This window comes from Cryptomeria japonica, chromosome 8 (assembly GCF_030272615.1).
Source record: "Cryptomeria japonica chromosome 8, Sugi_1.0, whole genome shotgun sequence".
NCBI classification, from domain to species: domain Eukaryota; kingdom Viridiplantae; phylum Streptophyta; class Pinopsida; order Cupressales; family Cupressaceae; genus Cryptomeria; species Cryptomeria japonica.
Window position 1 is genome coordinate 175,816,037 of NC_081412.1, and position 20,284 is coordinate 175,836,320.

The window sequence follows — 20,284 nt, forward strand, 5'->3', positions numbered from 1 at the left end:
TTTGGGATAGGGCATTATATTTTGCCTTCCATTGGATAAAATCTACTAAATCAATGGGTGCACTAGAACTACAGTGCAATGCAGAAGCCATGATAAACAAAGAAACTCAAAAAATACCTTCGCAAGTCAAAATTTAGGGCTTGCAAAATCTTCTTCGCCACACACTACTTTAGTTGCTGGATTACTGCTTTGAGTTCTATACTTGACCAATTGATATTGTCTTCTGATTCTTCTTCAAGGTTTTGAAATCTCTCCGAATTGCAAGACAAATCGCCTTTTGTCGCTCTGCACTTGAAAACTTCTTCGCTTGCAAACTGATAAGTGAAAAATGACTTGAAAATCCCTTTTAAATGAATTCTTCACCTTCCATAATAAATGCTCCACCATTAGGGCGTAAACCCTAATTTGCCTTTTACTGTTTCCGGTCTTCTGCCAATTGACAGGTATTTCATACTAGTTAAGGTCTTTTACCGGTGTAAACTGGGGGTTCGAAACATTTTACCGATTTATTTCCCCCTAAGCTTTTCTGTAGCTTAGTTTGTTGGTTTAGAGATTTCCACACCAGGTGCAGAAACCGGTTCTTCTTGAGACACTTCTTCTAGCTTCTTTTTCTAGGTTTTCTTCATATCCGCTTGAATAGTTTCAACATCAATCTTTCCTTCCGGAGTGACCGGTATATCATCTGATATATTCTTTCTCGTTCTGTAGAATCTTGCTATATGACCCGGTTTGTTGCAATGATAGCAAACCATTCCAGGTTCTCTCCAAGGCCCTTTATTCATGTTTCCATTCTTCCTTCTGCATGTTGCAGCAATGTGACCATTATCATGACAGATCAAACATGTTTCTCTCCATCCAGTTGCCGCTTGATAGCCACTGCTTCCTGGTTGATGATTATAGGTATTAAACCAGTTTGGATTCCAGTTCCCAGAGGGTTCAGGAAAGACTCCTTTGAGGATACCTTCCGGTGATGTGCATGACAGACCTGCATTCAAATGCTCTATGCCCAAACTTGTTGCATGCATAACAATTTCCATTGAATCTATTGGATCTAGGCTTATTGTTTAGAAAGTAAGGAAAGTTATTGTAAGCCTTGTTTCTACATACATTAGCAGTATGTCCTTCCTTGAGACAATTAAAGCAAACAGGTTTGAAATTTTTCTTACCTTTATCCTTTGATGTTGATTGCTTTTTTGATGCTACATCTTTTTCTCCAGAGGTCTCACCTTCCTCATATACAGAGAAACCAAGTCCATTAGTATTCTTTACCGATTTAGTTGATTCAAGCTTTTGCTCTAGCTTAACAGTGCTCTTATTGAATTTGGCAAGTATTTCCCTTACTCAGTGAGTTCTTTGGAAATAGTAGCATTGGATTCCTTCAAAGTTGCATTCTCAGAAATAGCCATGTTTAGTTCACCTAACATTTCCTCTTCTTCCACTTTACTCTCTTGGATATGAGCGGTAAGTGCACTGATTTCTTGCTTCAGCTTGGAGATTTCATGATCTTTGTCTTTTACTAGATCTTCATCTTTTCTCTGGTTCTCAAGCTCTTGACACATCCTGATAGTCAGTCCTTCCAATTCCCTTCTTAGGTTGGCATTAGACTCATTCAGTTTTACAACTTCTTCAACTAGGGCTTCCATGTCCGCTTCATCAAAGGAACTGTTTTCAGTAAGCTCCATCAGTTTCTCAGCATGCTCTCTTCTTTTTGCCAGAGAGGCCTTATACTTGACTTTGAGTTCATCATAGGCTTTCTTAGTCTGAGTGAGCCGATGAGTAAGTTCCCTCACAGTGTATTCCCCCATATCTCTTTCCAAGTGGTTAAACTTATAGAAAGGTTGGCTTTGATACCAATTGATGAATACTAAGAGGGGGGGTGAATTAGTATACCAAAAATTACTTAACTCAAACACTTAAAACAGTTTAGCAGTAAACCAGTATAACAATTTTACTAACAAACCAGTTAACACAAATGCAAACCAAACAGCAAATAAGGAATTCACCCATAGAAGCACAATCACCATATCAAAGAGATTTTGATGTGGAAACCCAAATGGGAAAAACCACGGTGAGATGAAACTCACAAGTAACTATCTGCAGAATAGTAACCAGACTGGTTAAGGCCAGACCGGTTAAGGTCATACAATGTTCTTCACCAGAACAAATCCTATTAGGAATCTTAATCTTTCTTAGGAGATAAGTCCGATTAAAGACTACCTTGTGAGAGGATTTCATATCCACAGTTGTGAACCACCTTGTTAGAGGATTTGCAAAGGCTTTTCTGGGCCTACCCGGTTAAGGGTTTCAGACTTGTTGAAGATGTGAGTAATCAACAAGTGAATGATCTAGCAAATAGCACAGTCTACTTGGTTAGATCCATGATAGCTCATTGGTAATGCATTTCAACATTACTTCAGTCTTCAGCAAATCCACACTCTATTACAACACATAGACTCGATCTTCTCTTTTAAGATCACACATACAAAAACTCATCAACCACCAAAAACCCTAACAACTCTCTCATCTAAAATCCTAGACATGATATCCTTAAGAAGGAATATGATTTCATGTTGGTCCAATAGGATTACATTGCAAGTTTCTAGGTTCATTGCATCTAGACTCATTTGGTAATACAACACAAAATCACCGTCAAAGTGTCGGTGGATGGTAGCTCATCACAGAGTATTACCAGTTTATACAACTTTTGCCGAATACCAGTTGGTAACTCATCACAGAGTAATACTGGTTTAAATATTAAACCGATTACCGGTTGACAAAAATGAAGACTAGGAAAATGATAACTGCCGCTTTAGTTCCTTCATTCTGCTTGAGATCCTTGAACCGCTTGGCTCTTCATACCATTTGAGATCGATAAACACTTTCTGCAAAAAACATCGATAGTCTAAAGACTATAATACATAATACCAGTTTGGAACAAATATCGGTTGAGCATAACTCATACATACAAAAAGTGATCTCAAGGCAAGTGTGTGTCCATCAATGACAATCACAACATAATCATCAAAAATGCCAACAAAGACACACTTTGATTGTCTTCTTCCTGCACTAATTGTGTTCTTCTCTCACCCATGTATGAGTGTGAAGAGTTGGTTGCTTTCTCCAGACACCTTCCCATTGTGTGGCTAACTTGATTACAATTATAACATCTACTAGTGAAAACTGAATTTCCTTTTCCCGAGCTTCCAAATCTGCCCCTAGAATTGTTTCTTCCTCTGAAGGATCCTCTAAATGTCCCCCTTGAAGAGTCTCCACCACCTTCTTGCGTTGACTTTTCTTCATTCCTTGATGTTTGTTGTCCTCTAATAAAAGTGCCCCTTCCTTTAAAGGATTTGCCACCTCTAAATTTTTTATTTTGTTCACTCCTCCTCTTGATTTTGTCTTCTACCCTTAATGCTAACTGAAAACACTTATGAACGGTATTAGGGGTAAGGATACTGATTTCATCTTGTATATTTTGTCTCAATCCATTCATGTATCTAGCCAATTTCTCCACCTCATTCTCATGCTTCTTAGCTCTGAGGCTTAGCTTATGGAATTCCTCCATGTAAGCATTGGCATCTAGCTCCCTTTGTTTCAGATTTTGCAGTCTCTTATGAATTTGAACTTCATAATCTCCTGGAAGGAATTGTGCCTTAAGTCTGATCTTCATACTGTCCCATGAAGTTGTCTTCTTTTTGCCTTCTTGTATCCTTTCTTCTTGCATCATATTCCACCAAACCAATGTTGATCCTCTCATTCTTGATTTGGCCACATCAACTCTTTTCTCTTCTGCTACCTCTTTGTAATCAAAATGATTATTGAGAGCTTCTATCCAATCTAGAAACTCTTCTCCATTGAGGTTTCCTCCATATGTGTGTAATCCACCCAAATTGTCCTTAGAAGTAGATTTGATTGCATCTAGGAATAACTTTTGGTCTTGAGGTATAGCTACTGTTGCCGGTTCCTCTCCATCTTCCACTTCTTTATCAATCTCATCACCCCATTTTTTCTTAACCTTTCCCTTCTCCTTCTTTGCCTCTCTGGTTCCTCTGGTTCCTTCTGTATCCTTGAATCCTTCTATCATCTTTGCCACCATCTGTTGGATGGCTTCTAGAGTCATTGCCTTTGGAGGCATTGAACTTGCTTTTGATTCTTCACAATATGACATACACCAAATCTTTCAAAGAATGGCTCGGATAGCACTCTGATGCAGAGATCCTGTGCCTAGCTCTCCAATTCACCTTTACTTACCCCAACTCCTCTACTCACCCTTCTACTAAAGCTCCTCCAAGGTAACTTGATAGGGTACACTCCTTAGACCTCCAAGGCCTAAAATATATTATCTTTCCTCCTAGGTATAGCCTCTTGAGGTTTCTTTTTGGTTTTGACCCAAATCTCTGATTTTGAGATGGTCTCTTACTAGGTTCCCAAAGCTCCAACTAGGCTCCAAAGACCTCCACCAAGGATCTTCCCTCTAAAAGGATGTTCAAAGGTTATGGTAATGTTGTGCAGGTATTTACAAGGTCATTTTATGCATTGACAAGGTCTACACCTTCCTCCCAAGCCCTAGGCTTTCAGCTTGCTTCTACTGGCTACTATTAGGCCTAATTGACTAGCCCTTCTTGGACTATTTTTTTGTCTTTTCCCCCAAAATTTCTTGACAACCCCTAGATATTTTTACGTATTCAGATACCCATTTCGAAGTTAATCAATATCACAAATTTTACCATCTGGGTTTGTTGTACAACTAGGGTAACTGAAAAGAGCTATTTTTAAGGGGTTTAGGGCTTCTAGGCAGTTTCGGAAGATGTGCTCCAAACTCTTCACCAGTCAAAATCACCAACTCAAAAAATATTGGATTCTTTTATTACACCCATATAAATTTCAAAAACACTATGGGTTGCTGGGGTATCACTTCTCCATGGCTTTGAAAATGAGCAATCTTTGCTGCCCTCACACACTAGCTACAAGCTTGTGTATTATTCATATCACCCATTCTCCTCCTTGTGGCTTGCAAAAACATAAAACTCATACTCTAAAACTATTTACAGAGCCTAACCAAGCCATCCAATGGATTGCAACTTGTGCCATTCATGGATGCTCAGTGAAAATGCATTTTTACAATCATAACCCCAAATTTCAAGGGTTTGTGAGCAACTTTTACAAAAATAGTGATAACGTTTGATTCAAAGCACTTCAGACCTTCATATTATACTTGTTGCAAAATTAAAACAAATTCATAAATTTATATGCTACTATGAGCACCGTACCAGACCATACAGGTCGTACAAAATCAGAAATTCAAAGAAAAAATAGTCCAAACATGAGAAAAAACATAGGAAACCCTTGGCAAATGAATTGAATGCAAACCAAAAGTTGATTAACCTGTTATTGGATATGCTTATAAGGTTTTATACACCATTTTAATTTGGTTTCAACCAACTTCCAACGCCATTTCCTTCATGGACAACTTTTGCCTAAAAATGCAAAAGTTGTCATGACCAATTTTTGACAATTTTTACCTATGAGTGCAAAAACACACTCCAAGGCTCTCAAGGCCTGAAAAATCACTCAAATGGCATCTCACAATGGATTTAAACCATTTACAAACATTCTATCAAGTTTCCAGGCATCCACTAGGTACAAACCAAAAATTGAAATTTTGACAACTTTTGAGGATAATGACAATTTTGGATCTTGAGCACAACAAAACTGTGGACAAGCAAACTATGGCTTAAAAAAGAATCATAAGATTTCTTCCATCTTATTACAACATAAAATAACTTTAAATCACACAAAAACTCTAAAATGCAATAAAAGACAACTTTGAGCTAGGTGCTCTACACCACTTCCATTTGTAACCCAATCATCTCCAACACCCACATATCATAGTGTTCCACTTCCTTACTCTCAACCTCAACCTATATACAACAATGTTACTCCTCTATCACAATCCAATATTTCCAATTTCATTCCATCTATCGAAGTTGTTGAGGATTTTTCTTGGTACCTCCAATCCTAAGGAGAAATAAAGTTTCTAGGTTGTGGGATTGAGAACCTAGAGTATACAGCCTGCACTATCAATAGATTGAAGACAAGAAAACACAACATAACAAGGCTTTCATAGCCTTCTTCACTTTGAGCTCCATCATACTCAAGAGGGTATTCCTAGTTTTGGGCCTGCATTGATAACAACCTTTTAACACCAACACCATAGAAACCGATGGAAGATGGATTGTTCTTAGATTTATAAGAGCTCCTTATACATTATTTCGTATTTAAACTTGATCCCACATAGTTTGGAAATAAATAAAAACAAATAACTTATGAGCCTCTTATCACATACATAAAGGAATGATAGATTAAACAAATTCCTTCCAACTTAACCTTTATAAAACTGAAAAACCAAAAGAGACACAACTCAAATAACTTATACAAAAAGAAAGGAAGGGAAATGAAAGATGATTTTGACTATATGTGGTATCTGATATTGCATTAGGCTCCTAAATAGACCAGTGCTTATCCATGGGCCATGAAACTTGACATACAACTACAATAAACATCTTATTAGCAAAATGTTTGAAACCAATAGATTCAATACATGTTAATGCTTGACATTAACGAATCTTCTCTTGTTGCCTTGAAATTATATTCATAGATCCTTGTTATACTATTTAGTTCACAGTAGTGTGCCTACAAAATTTAGTTCTTTCCTTGAAAGAAGCCCATACACATACTACACATTAATATTCTAATTTCATTTCTACACAATACTCTTGCCAAAACTTCTTACTGAAATTATTTAAGGTTCTTAGTGCATCAAACCTACAATACTACATTTATTCACTCATGATACCTATTTCTTTTAGGTAAAAGATTATTCTGGTAGAGGCACTTTCTTACTCTTTCATGCTCACACCATTCATCCCATGTTCACTTGTTGCACATTTTGCCTGTTATTATTATCATAAAGTGCTTAAAATATGTTCACACTATACATGGATCAACCATATCCATTAATTATCATTGCCTTATTCCTATCCACTTTGATAGTGATCCTCTAAGAAATCAATAGTTCATGTATATGAACAACATCTCTATGTACACCAACCGGGCATAACTTAGCACTCATTGCTTATTGGTACTTGACATAGATTGGGGTTTTGCCTTCTTAACTCAATGCCTCATCATTTGAAATGGGAAACTTGTTCCAAAACTCCACTTAGGTGCTAAAATACTATAAAATGTTGTGGAATATGATATTTCATCTGCTTCTACATTTGCCTAATAGTGTTATCAGCCAAATCCTTCATGTATATCCTATATGTAACACGTCCCATGAGAGTTCTATTTCTTTGAGGCATGCTAATAAATGCATCGCCCTATATTCTATTTCCTATTCTACATTCATGTCTACCATTGCATTTGCCAAAAAGCTTCTAACACCCTTTCAACACTTTATTATGCACAGGTCTAATGAATTGGCACTCTCAGGGAGGGTACTGGGAGATGGCGTGGCATTTGGCTTCCACCTGTTATTTACATTTGCTCAAACTGTTTCTAAAGTCCTTGCATCAAATGTATTTTGTGAGCTGATTCTACAATCATTGAGATCACATTACTTTAGAGCACATTTTCAAATTGCCCATGCTTTACCTACATGCCAAGGGGGCTACAACTAGAACGTTCAACAATATTCTTATCATTTATACTTTAATGGATATCCACGCCTTGGTCCATGGCTCCCATAGATTTTATGGTAGTCGGCTTCACACCTGCCAAATGCATTTGCTTGAAGTTTGTACCGCCTTTCAACGAATGTATTTGCCACATCACCGTAGATTATCACCTTCATGAAACATATTTCCTTGAAGCATTGGTTATTTAATGCAGAGCACATCAGTTCTTCACCTGTGGCTCATTAGGCATAGAAGATATTTGTGCAGGCTGGGAAGGTCTTACTAACAAATCCATTCTATGCACATTGTATGATCATTGCCATTTTGTTTATCATCGCTACGATTTGATGTCACCATGGATTTTCTTTCGTTACAGTAAACCCTAACCTTTCTTGGCCCAAAACATTAGGGCATATAGATTTTCACTCCGAACTCGTTAAGAATCTCTTTTCAACTTCACCGAGCTCCAAGACATATATACTCTTTTCATGCTTAACATAAAGTGGTCCCTCAAAACCTACCTTCAAATTCTCACCTCGGCACTCGCTGAGATCAAAAATCACCTTTGTCGATGCTTTATGGTGGAAGGCCCCACATTTTGAAGTGTTGTTTTGCAATTCAATGATAACATTTAATAATGTTATAAAAAATTATTCAATAATACTTCTAAAATTATGTGACATGGAAAATAGGCTCCACATTACTTAAAACCATGCCTTCATTTCTCACATATATAGTATTATTTAAATCGTGAAAAAAAGATTACTATCCATTTTGAGAACATTACAACAACTTTGATGAGGCAAGTAGAGTCCCTTGTGAGCCTGACTTGAAATTTTTTCATTTGCACACTCTTGAGCCCTGGAACTAATATAAAACCATTTAAACATTCATGTGGACCAAAAATATATAGAATATAATCACTGAGATTTGATTTCTCGTCCATTTGCAAAATGACCAAAATGAGCTTAGAACCTTTGGAAACAGTCTTTAAAAACTGATCAAACAACCACATGAGACCATGGCAACTAACAAGCACATATACTGATATACTAGGAATCATGTTGCAAAATGGATTGTCATGACGATGCCTAAGGTGCAAGATATTAATCACTGAATTTGACTACTCAGCTGTTTCTGCACTGCAACTTGCCAGAACCCCCTTAAATCCCTATTTCAAACACATCTTGAAAAAATATCAAATGAAGTCATGAAGGTCTAGAAACTTGCAAAGGAGATCATTGAACTACAGGGAAATTAGGAAACCAATTGGATTAATGTGCAGGACAATGGGTTGGAAGATAAAAATCCAAATGCAAGGCTACTTTAATGGCTTTAACACTGATTTTTTCAGTAAAACTGAACAATCTAAATTTCATTTTGACCTGGGGAAGACATCAAATGGAATCTAGAAGCCCTACCAACTGGCATATAAGCTCATCTGAATATATGGAATCATAAAAACATATGGGCGTGATGAAAAAATCATATGGATATGAAATATAAATGCTCAAAGTGAGCTCCCTTGAAAAACATTTCAGTGTGCAATCTGCAAAATATGACAAATTGCAAATGGTTTGGGCTTGGCAAACATGTCAAATGAAGGCCTAAGGATCTAAGAATGGACATAAGGGTACAAAAATATGCTAAGAACACAAGGGAATAAGTGGTTTGTCATGACAAATAACTGGGTACAAAATGCAAGCCTGCAAAGTAGGCTACTCAGGCTTTTGTAAAAGTTTGCACATAGTGAACATTTGTTGATCCCTTAAAGAAAGTGCTTGAAAAATGCATCCAATCTAATCATGGAGGGTTGTAACTTGATTAATATTCTTATTAATAACATCTAAACACATTCCCAAAGCCATTTCCCATTATATTCATCGAGATTCAAAATATAGCTATCCAAAATGAGCTACTTAGGCAAATCACACAAGTGTTTTTTATTAAGATAAACGGGTTTTATAGAGACCCGAAATCCAAAATCATCCAAAAAATAAACAGAGTTAACTAGTAACTAACCAATAATTAAACAACAACAAAAATAGGGGCTCACCCTAGCAAGTCTAACCGCAAAAAACAAAACAAAAATAAGGGAAACTAGCCCTAAAAACTAAGAGCTTTCAAAAGCTTAGTATTCTTCTGGATCACTCTATTGTTGATCTCATGGAGTTCTTCCATGATGAACCTCAAACTGCTTCTTTCCTTTTTCTTGCTCCTGGTCCTGCTAGAGGGCCCTGTAGATGCCTGCATATCCTAGATTCTCTTGTCCCAGTTAGTATATGTTGGCATTTTGATGATGTTCTAATTGTCATTGATGGACACACACTTGTTTTGTGATCAATTTCTTTATGTATGAGTTATGCTCAACCGGTATTTGTTCCAACTAATATTATGTATTATAGTCTTTAGACTATCAGTGTTTTGTAGAAGGTGTTTACCAGTCACAAACTGACTGAAGACTCAAAGCAGTATGAAGACCTCAAGCAGTTCAAGGATCTCAAGCGGTATGAAGGAACAAAGCGGTAGTTAACATTTTTCCAGTCTTCATTTTTGACAACCGGTAATCGGTAAATTGTATAAACTGGTATTACTCTGTGATGAGTTACCAACTGGTATTTTTGTGATGAGTTATCATCCACTGACACTTTGACGGTGATTTTGTGTTGTGTTACCAAATGTGTCTAGATGCACTCAACCTAGGAACTTGTAATGTAATCCTATTGGACCGACATGAAATCAGACTCCTTTATAAGGACATCATGTCTAGGGTTTAAAGAGAGTGAGGGTTTTGTATGTGCGATCACAAAAGAGAAGATTAAGTCTATGTGAAGAGTAGGAGTGTGGAGATATTAAAGATTGAAGTAATGCTGAAATGCATTAACAATGAGCTATCAAGGATCTAACCAAGCATACTGTGCTAGTATCTAGATCACTCACTTGTTGATTACTCACATCTTCGACAAGTCTGAAACCTTTAACTGGGTAGGCCTAGCAAAGCCTTTGTAAATCCTCTAACAAGGTGGTTCACAACTGTGAATCTGAAATCCTCTCACAAGGTAGTCTTTAACAAGACTTATCTCCTAATAGAGATCTAGATTCCTAATAGGATTTGTTCTGGTGAAGAACATTGTATGACCTTAACCGGTTTGGTTTCTATTCTGCAGATAGTTACTTGTGAGTTTCTGCTCACCATGGTTTTTCCCATTCGGGTTTGCACGTCAAAACATCTTGTGTTATGATGATTTTTCTCTTGTAGGTGAATGCTTTATTTGCTATTTGGTTTGCATTTATCTTAACCAGTTTATTAGTGAGTTTGTCATTCTGGTTATCTGCTAAACTGTTTAGAAGTTTGAGTTCAGTGTTTTTTTGGTATACTAATTCACCCCCCCCCCTCTTAGTATTCATCAATTGGTATCAGAGCCAACCTTTCTATAAGTCTAACCACTTGGAAGGAGATATGGGGGAATACATTATGAGGGAACTTACTCATCGTCTCACTCAGACTGAGAATGCCTATGATGAACTCAAAGTCAAGTATAAAGCCTCTCTGGCAAAAATAAGAGAGTATGCTGAGAAACTAATGGAGCTTACTAAAAATAGTTCTTCTGATGAAGAAGACATGGATGCCCTAGTTGAAGAAGTTGAAAAATTGAATGAATCCAATGCCAACCAGAGAAGGGAACTGGAAGGACTGACTATTAGAATGTGTCAAGAGCTTGAGAACTGAAGGAAAACTGAAGATCTGGTAAAAGACAAAGATCATGAGATCTCCAAGCTGAAGCAATAAATCAGTGTCATTACCGCTCATCTCCAAGAGAGTAAAGTGGAAAAAGAAGAAATGCAAGATGAACTGAACATGGCTATTTATGAGAATGCAACCTTGAAGGAATCCAATGCTTCTATTACTAAAGAACTCACTAAGACAAAGGAGATACTTGCCAAATTCAATCAGAGTACTGCTAAGCTAGAGCAAAAGCTTGAATCAACAAAACCGGTAAAGAATACTACTGGACTTGGATTCTCCGGTTATGGGGAAGGTGAGACCTCTTGAAAAAAAGATGTAGCATCAAAGAAGAAACCAACATCAAAGGATAAAGGTAAGCAAAAGTTTAAACCTATTTGCTTTAATTGTCTCAAAGAAGAACATACTGCTAATGTGTGTAGAAATAAGGCCTACAATAATTTTCCTTATTTTCTAAACAATAAGCCTAGATCCAATAGATTCAATGGAACTGTTATGCATGCAACAATTTTGGGCATAGAGCATTTGAATGCAGGTCTGTTATGCACAAAACTGGGAGATATCCTCAAAGGACTCAAGGATTTTTTCCTGAATCCTTTGTGAACCAGAATCCCAACCAGTATAATTCTTATAACCATCAGTCACGTGGTGGTGGCTATCAAGTGGCAACTTGTTGGAGAGAAACTTATCTAGTCTGCCATGGTAGTGGTCACACTGCTGCAACATGCAGAAGGAAGAATGGTAGTATGAATAATGGACCATGGAGAACACCTGGAATGGTATGCTATCATTGCAACAAACTAGGTCACACTGCCAGAACTTGCAAAATGAGAAAGAACCTATCGGTTGATATACCGATCACTCCAGAAGGGAAGATTGATGTTGAAACCGTTCAAGTGGGAATGAATAAAACTTGGAAAAAGAAATCTGAAGAAGTGTTACAGGATGAAACAGTTTCTACACCTAGTGTGGAAGTTTCTGAACCAGCAAACTGAGCTTCAGAAAAGCTTAGGGGGAACAATTTATATCAGTAAAGACCCAAACTGGTATATGTTACCTATCAATTGGTAGAAGTTTTTGAAGTGGAAAAAGGAAAAATTAGGGTTTGTACCCTAGCGGTGGAGCATTTATTATGGTAGGTGAAGAATTTGTTTAAAATGAATTTTCAAAGTCATTTTCAATTATCAGTTTACGAGTGAAGAAATTTTTAAGAGTAGAGCCATAAAGAGCAATTCGACTTGCGATTCAGAGAGAATTCAAGTCTTGCAGGAGAATCTAGAGATATTTTCATTCTATCGGTGAAGAACACTAAGCGGTAACCAAGCAGCCAAAGTGGTGTGTCGTGAGCTGCATTGGAAACCCTAAATTTTGAAATTGTGAAGGTATTTCTCAAAAAATTTGTTAATCATGGCTTCTCCATCGCAATCCAATTCTAGTGTACCTGTTGACTCAGCTGAATTTATTCAAAGGAAAATAAAATACAATGCCCTGTCCCAAATACCTACCGGAGTCATTGTTGAAGAAGATATTTCAGGGTACATTGACTGTAAATTGGAAGACCTAGGATCCTTAGCGATTCATTCCCAACTAGGTCTATTCTGTGGGGATGACAAGAAAATCAAACCGGAATACAACATCCTAGAAAGGAAGAAACTACATAATGTTGTTTATTTTCTTGAAGAGTTCATTGAAGAACACATCCGCATCATCCTGAGTAGAGTACATGGTGACAAAATGTATCTCGAAAGGACACATGACATAACACTAGAAGCAATTCATGCAGTCACCAGTTTCTGCAACACTAGTGAGGTGTCAGCCCTAAGGAAAGTCATCAAGACAGAAATGACTAAGCTCACTAGTTCTCTAAGTGACCAAAGGGGAAGGACTGTCAATCCCATCAAGGATGACTTGGTTAAGTATTCATGTATGGTGATCGGCTACAGAGTGTTTTATGTGAGCCAAATAAACTATGTCCTTGCTGTTACGGTGAATGTTGCATACAAAAAGATTTAGGAAGATGCCTCTATTGATTTGTGTACCTGTTTGCAAAAACAACTTCTATTGAACCTAAAATCCATCAAACATGATAGTACTCTGAGGTTTAGATTTGGACAAATTTTGGTCGGCCTATTTTTCTACTTCTAAGGCTATTTCCCAAGAGTTGGAGATATTCAATGGTCTGCTGACCAACCGGTCACTAAACAAATTAGGGAAAGTCTCCAAGAAGTGGGAACCGGATATCCTGAAGTCTTGAATAAATACTTTGATGAATTCAAGCGGAAGATGAGTCAGAGGATGAGGATATTTGGAGATATTGTTAAGAAATATGAAGAGGACATATGCTTTACTGTAAAAGTAGATGAATGCATAATGGAAGTGGTAGAGCCCAGAAGGGAAGAAGTAGAACCTATGGGATATGAGGTGATGTATGACATGTTAGATGGGTATTCCTCTACCTTGCTTGCCTCACCTCTTGATGAAAAGAAAAAGCGAACTGACACCTACTTGGAAAGGGTAACACCGGTTGAAGATCCTACAATGAAAAAGGGAAAGGCAGTGCCATTGGTATTGACACCGGTTACTTCAGCAAGTCCTAAAGTGACCAAGCGATGACCTGCCAAGAAGAAACCAGAAGTTGCACCCGCTAAAGTATTTAAAAGAAAATGGAAGGCCAAAAATAACTCACCGGACTTTGAGGATACCGAATCGGAAGTGCAGCCAAAGAAGACCAGGCAAACAAGAAAGAAGGCTAAGTCTACCGGTACTGCACTTGCATCATCAACACCGGTAAATATAGATATCTCTTCTTACAAGCCTTTGACACATTGTCAAAGGACTTTAAAGAATATTAAGAGAAAGGTGCTTGATGACTTGAAAGAATATTTTGATGATTTTTCTGATAATGAGAAGGAAGAAGTAGAGCAAAAAATGATTAAATATCTGTGTGTAAATGACTGGTCGCCATCTGAAATTAGATCGGTGACACCTGATTATTTGTACAATTCTTTAGACAATAAATGGCGCATTGGCATTGAAAAAGAACAAGAAATAAGAGAGAAAATATTTCCTCAGTACTTTCCTGAAGCCTCCAATTCTGAATTATTTGAGATAATGGACACGCATAAAGGTCTCTTCTTCATGAGAAGAAGAAAATTAAGGCTGCTAGAAGGAAAAACCTCTGAAGTGGAAAAGGACACTCATTCACATGCCAAAGCTGCTGTCTGGTTGCATCAAGTGTCTGAGGCCAACAAGAATTAGAACAAGAACTTGACATATCCTCAACCAAACCGGATGAGGTATTTGATGGTGAAGGAGAAAGAGTTACGGAATAGGTGGACACTATTGATGTTGATGCATTGGATGGTGAAGATGTCACTCCAGACACAGAAAAGGAAAAGGATGATAAGGAAAAAGCAGAGAAAGAGAAACTGGACAAGGAAAAGGTTGTTAAGGAGAAAAAGGAGAAAGAGGAGGAGAAAAAGAAAGAGGAGGAGAAAAAGAAGCAGAAGAGGAGAAGAGAAAAGAAGAGGAGAAGAGGAAAGAATAGGAGAAGAAGAAAAAGGAGGAAGAAAAGAAGAAGCAGGAAGAAGATAGAGGAATGAAGAACTAAGGAAAGAAGAAGCAGAAAAGAAAAGAGGTGCAAAGAAGGAGGAAACAAAGAAAGAAAAACAAGTGGAGACTCCAAAGGCAACTGGTGGTCAAGCCAAACCGGTTGACATCACCAGCCCTATCGACCTCCAATCTGTAGATGAATCGGAGCTGTTGCAAAGCATAAAGCTTGCACAAGAAAGATTGGAAACATTGAGGAGGAAAAAGGAACAGGATGTCATTCAAACTGCGGTTGATACCCTCACCAGTTTGATTCTAGGTTCTAACCTCCCCAGTATTGATTCCTCTCTGGCCAAATTGAAACTTCTATGCACCGTTGTAGAGGACCAAGTACAATGCTTGGAAGATGTTGCTGAAGCATGAAAAGGCATTAAACACTTCCTTGGTCAAGAAACTGAATGTGCTTCGATCTCAACTTTAGAAACAATAGAAGGATAAGAGATGCTATAGATGAGGGCAAACTAGTGATGAGAAAAATTAGCCAACCCCATCTATTTTGCGATGATGTGCTTGCACAAAAAGATAAACTCCAATCGGAGCTATATGCATACATAGGCAACTTCAAGACATTATATGATTCTTTCACTACATATGGGCAAACAACTCACCAGTATCAGCTTCAGTCTGCCAAGATAGAATTGGAGATTAGCAACCAGTCAAGAGATTTGCAGGAACTCAAACTGGTCTTATTTCCAAGACTGCAAATTCTTCAAAAGTTCTTTCTCAATCTGGAAGCCCTAACAGTAACTCAAGAGATGAGTACCATTGATGCCATGGAAGAGCAGATATCTCAGATGTAGATAGAAAGTGAGGTTTCTACCTCATTACTTGAGTCATGGTCGTTAGACATGAAGACATTTTTGTAGGATTTTAAATTAGTTTTTGACAAGTTTCATTCTTTATTGTCATAAACATTTACTCCATTTTAATGTTAATGAGAAACAAGGGTTATTTTGCAGTACTTTGTCATTGTTGGCAAAGGGGGAGTAGTATTTAAAATTTTGGTGAATGTTTTGTATACTTTCATGTTACCACTTTAAGGGAGTAGTAGACATTGTAATTTCTACAAAAGGGATAGTGTATATGCTTAGGGGGAGTAATTTTCCCAAGTGTTGCCATCAATGTCAAAGGGGGAGATTGTTGGAATTTTGATGATGTTGTGATTGTCATTGATGGACACACACTTGTTTTGTGATCACTTTCTTTATGTATGAGTTATGCTCAACCGATATTTATTCCAACCGGTATTATGTATTATAGTCTTCAGACTATCAAAGTTTTGCAGAAGGTGTTTACTGGTCACAAATTGACTGAAGACTCAAAGTAGTATGAAGACCTCAAGTGGTTAGACGATCTCAAGCGGTACAAAGGAACAAAGTGGTAGTTAACATTTTTCCAGTCTTCATTTTTGACAACCGGTAATCGGTAAATTGTATAAACCGGTATTACTTTGTGATGAGCTACCAACCAGTATTTTTGTGATGAGTTATCATCCACCGACACTTTGGCGATGATTTTGTGTTGTGTTACCAAATGTGTCTAGATGCACTGAACCTAGGTACTTGTAATGTAATCCTATTGGACCGACATGAAATCAGACTCCTTTATAAGGACATCATGTCTAGGGTTTAAAGAGAGAATGAGGGTTTTGTATGTGCAATCACAAAAGAGAAGATTAAGTCTGTGTGAAGAGTAGGAGTGTGGAGATATTGAAGACTGAAGTAATATTGAAATGCATTAACAATGAGCTATCAAGGATCTAACCAAGCATACTGTGCTAGTATCTAGATCACTCACTTGTTGATTACTCATATCTTCAACAAGTCTGAAACTCTTAATCGGGTAGGCCTAGAAAAGCCTTTGTAAATCCTCTAACAAGGTAGTTCACAACTGTGAATCTAAAATCCTCTCACAAGGTAGTCTTTAACAGGACTTATCTCCTAACAAAGATCTAGATTCCTAATAGGATTTGTTCTGGTGAAGAACATTGTATGACCTTAACTGGTCTAACCTTAACCGGTCTGGTTTCTATTCTGCAGATAGTTACTTGTGAGTTTCTTCTCATGGTGGTTTTTCCCGTTTGGGTTTCCACGTCAAAACATCCTGTGTTATGGTGATTTTTCTCTTGTGGGTGAATGCTTTATTTGCTATTTGGTTTGGATTTATCTTAACCGGTTTATTAGTGAATTTGTCATACTGATTATTTGCTAAACTGTTTAGAAGTTTGAGTTCAGTGTTTTTTGGTATACTAATAAACCCACCCTCTCATTATTCATCAGTATCTAAGGATAATTCAGATCTGGTCATGTGAACTTTCTACAAGGAAATTTCCTCATTGACTGTTATGAGACCTTCGACACTGTTATGCATTGCTTGCTTACTAACTTCCCCCAAACCCTTAAGCTTACTCTTTAACTCCTAGATTTCATTCTCCAACCTATCAATCCTAGCCTCATGCTTAGTCTTCATAACCTTAATGTCTTTCACAATTTTTTGGTACAACTTTAGGAGTTTGCTAGTTTTATTAGGTGCCAGATTTTTTGTGAAAGAGTTCAAAATATCCTTTAGCCCCTATTTTAGGAAGCTAAATTGTTGGCTTCATGATGATGTTTTGATGTAATAGGTTGATTGATGACTTTTTTTATGTTGTCATTGATGGCAACTATGTTTTGATAGGCATCTAAGTCTTTTAGACCAACTATGTTGTCATTGATGACTTGTTTTATGTTGTCATTGATGGAAACTATGTTTTGATAGTCATCTAAGTCTTTTAGGCCAACCGGTAAAGCATAACCACTAGAGGAGACAATTTATTAGTGAACCAACAAATAGGAATAGAGTTGTATTCAAGCAACCAATATGAGTGATCAATGAAGAGTTAGGTGATGCGGTTTTGTAGGAGTGTTGGAGATTGTATCAAGTAGCTATGTTTCATACCACAGCGGCAAATTCAACATGATGAACAAGTTATAATGTGTAGAGCAATCAATCATGAAGAACAACTAACCAATAGAACAAAGTCACTAAGATCGGTAAACTAGTACACACAATGTTTTATTTATGGCTTGTTATGTCGGTGGCCGACATAAGTAAAGCGTGTAGTGCAAGATTGTCCAGATTCATTGAAACTAGGAAACTATTCCAAGGTTAGTAGCTGACTAAGTTGATTCTTATAAGAGTGTGATGAGTTATGAGATATTTTATGAGATAGTGAGCAAATATATAGAGTTTGATTGTGCGGTAATTTTAGAAGCTCTGTATTGATGTGTTATTGATGTATTGAGCATAGTTGAAGTGGATCTTATCAAGCACAAAGGTGCTACATGCAGATCATTTTATTGTTGTTTTCCTAATAGTTGCAGTAGTCAAATCCCCTAACCAGGTAAGTCCTAACAGGGTAGCTCATTAACTTGAGTCTAAATCCTCTTGTGAGGTTGATCCTAATAGGGAAAATCTTTTACCAAGGCTGAGGTGAATCCCTTAGCCAGGTGACTCCTAACAAGGTCTGCTCCTAACATGACATATTTGTAAGACCTTAACCGGTCAAAGATTTCTATTTTGCAGATAGTGAATCTTGTGGGTATTAACTCCCACCATGATTAGTTGTTTGTTTTTGTCTTTTTCCTATGTGTCCTTTCGTCTCCTTTTTATTTTGTTGTGTGAACCAGAGATTTAGAGTTCTTTGCACTTTTCACAAATGCAATCCCCAGTCAGAGCCAATGTTACCTTGTCATTCATTCCTCATAACAAGAGTGAGCCACCAAGAAATTTTTTTAGTTGAGTCCTTGTCTTGTTTAAAAATTTGTTGGTTCAATCCTTAATCTGCTTGTAAATCATTTCTTAATCCTTAGCGTTAAGTTTCAATGGTCTGTTTGAACTTCATGAACCCCTTGAACCATCTTGAAAAGAGTTCATAGTGTTCATTTAGGTACCGCAGGTTCTAAGTTGTGTCTAAGACATTTTCAAGCTAACGTTCACTTAAGTGTTTTGCAACAGCTCTATTTCACGATCGTGAGTGATGTTTCGTATAATATTTCACTAGACCGTGAACCATTTGAACTTAGTTCAAACAATTTAGTGATGTTCAACATGTTCGATGAAGTTTAAAGGGCTAGCGGCAATCAACAAAGTTAATCTTTTCAAAAGGAAATCTCCTTGGCGCAGCGTATGCTTTGATTTACCTAAACCCTCTTGAAGTTAGTTCAAATTGTTCATGCATGTTCAAATCAGGTGGGTCCCATAGACTAAACGACGTGATGGTACATTTATTGCCAAGCATGATGAAGATCTAACTATATCTCGGGTGATGTCAATCTGCCGATTTTTTAAGGAAAGTAATCATTTTTGGGAATTGGCAGTTATGCTGAGAGCACCATCATGCATTCAATACAAACATGTGATGTCAAATCCCAATGCTCGGTACATTTGAGTTGACGATCGAAATTAATACACTAAATGAGCTTTTGTCGCTTCATTTGCTATAAGGTATGAAGTGATTAATTTTTGAAACTTGTTCTTCATTACTACGGAGTGTTTCATAGAAGGTTTGTTTGCTGGTAGTCGTTTGATTGGTTTCAACTATGAAGGTGAGTTTTGATTCCTATCTTCTCTAGTGATTTTTAGTTGTTTTTCTCTTTCGTAATAAAATTGTTGGGAGAAATAAGGGTTGTTGTTTATGAATTATGAAGTCCACTCTGCATCTTTTTGGAAATATTTTCAGTCTTGCTTGCACAGAACCCATTGTCAGTGACACAAACCTGAAAGGAGATAATTTGGAGGTCTTGAAGGAAACGACATTTAAAAATATTGATGGTTCTTTAGGTTTAGAAATTCTAAGTAGTGGCGTGATAGAGGCGGCAACCTTTCCTCTCGCTATTCCTTGCCCAGAATTAGTTAGGGAGTGCATTGTGAGATATGACCCTATTTCTGAAACTATCAAGAGGAACAATGGTGAAACCCTCCTTGCGATTAATATGGAAATCATTTCTTCTGTTTTCAAATTTCCTGATTATAAGTTGTCAAGTTTTTCCTCTGCCCAATCAATCACTGAGTTCAATGCAAATAAAACTGAACACCAGAATAATATAGTGAAGCATTGGTTGAGAGTTCCTCAGAGGGGTGGCTCCAGGTTACCTAAATATGCCAACGAAAAATGCATTCTTCCCCACATCCATGATGCAATGTTGTTGTTACACTGAGTTAGAGGTTCAGCTAAGGCCTATAGCTTTGATGACTAGATTTACTATTATGT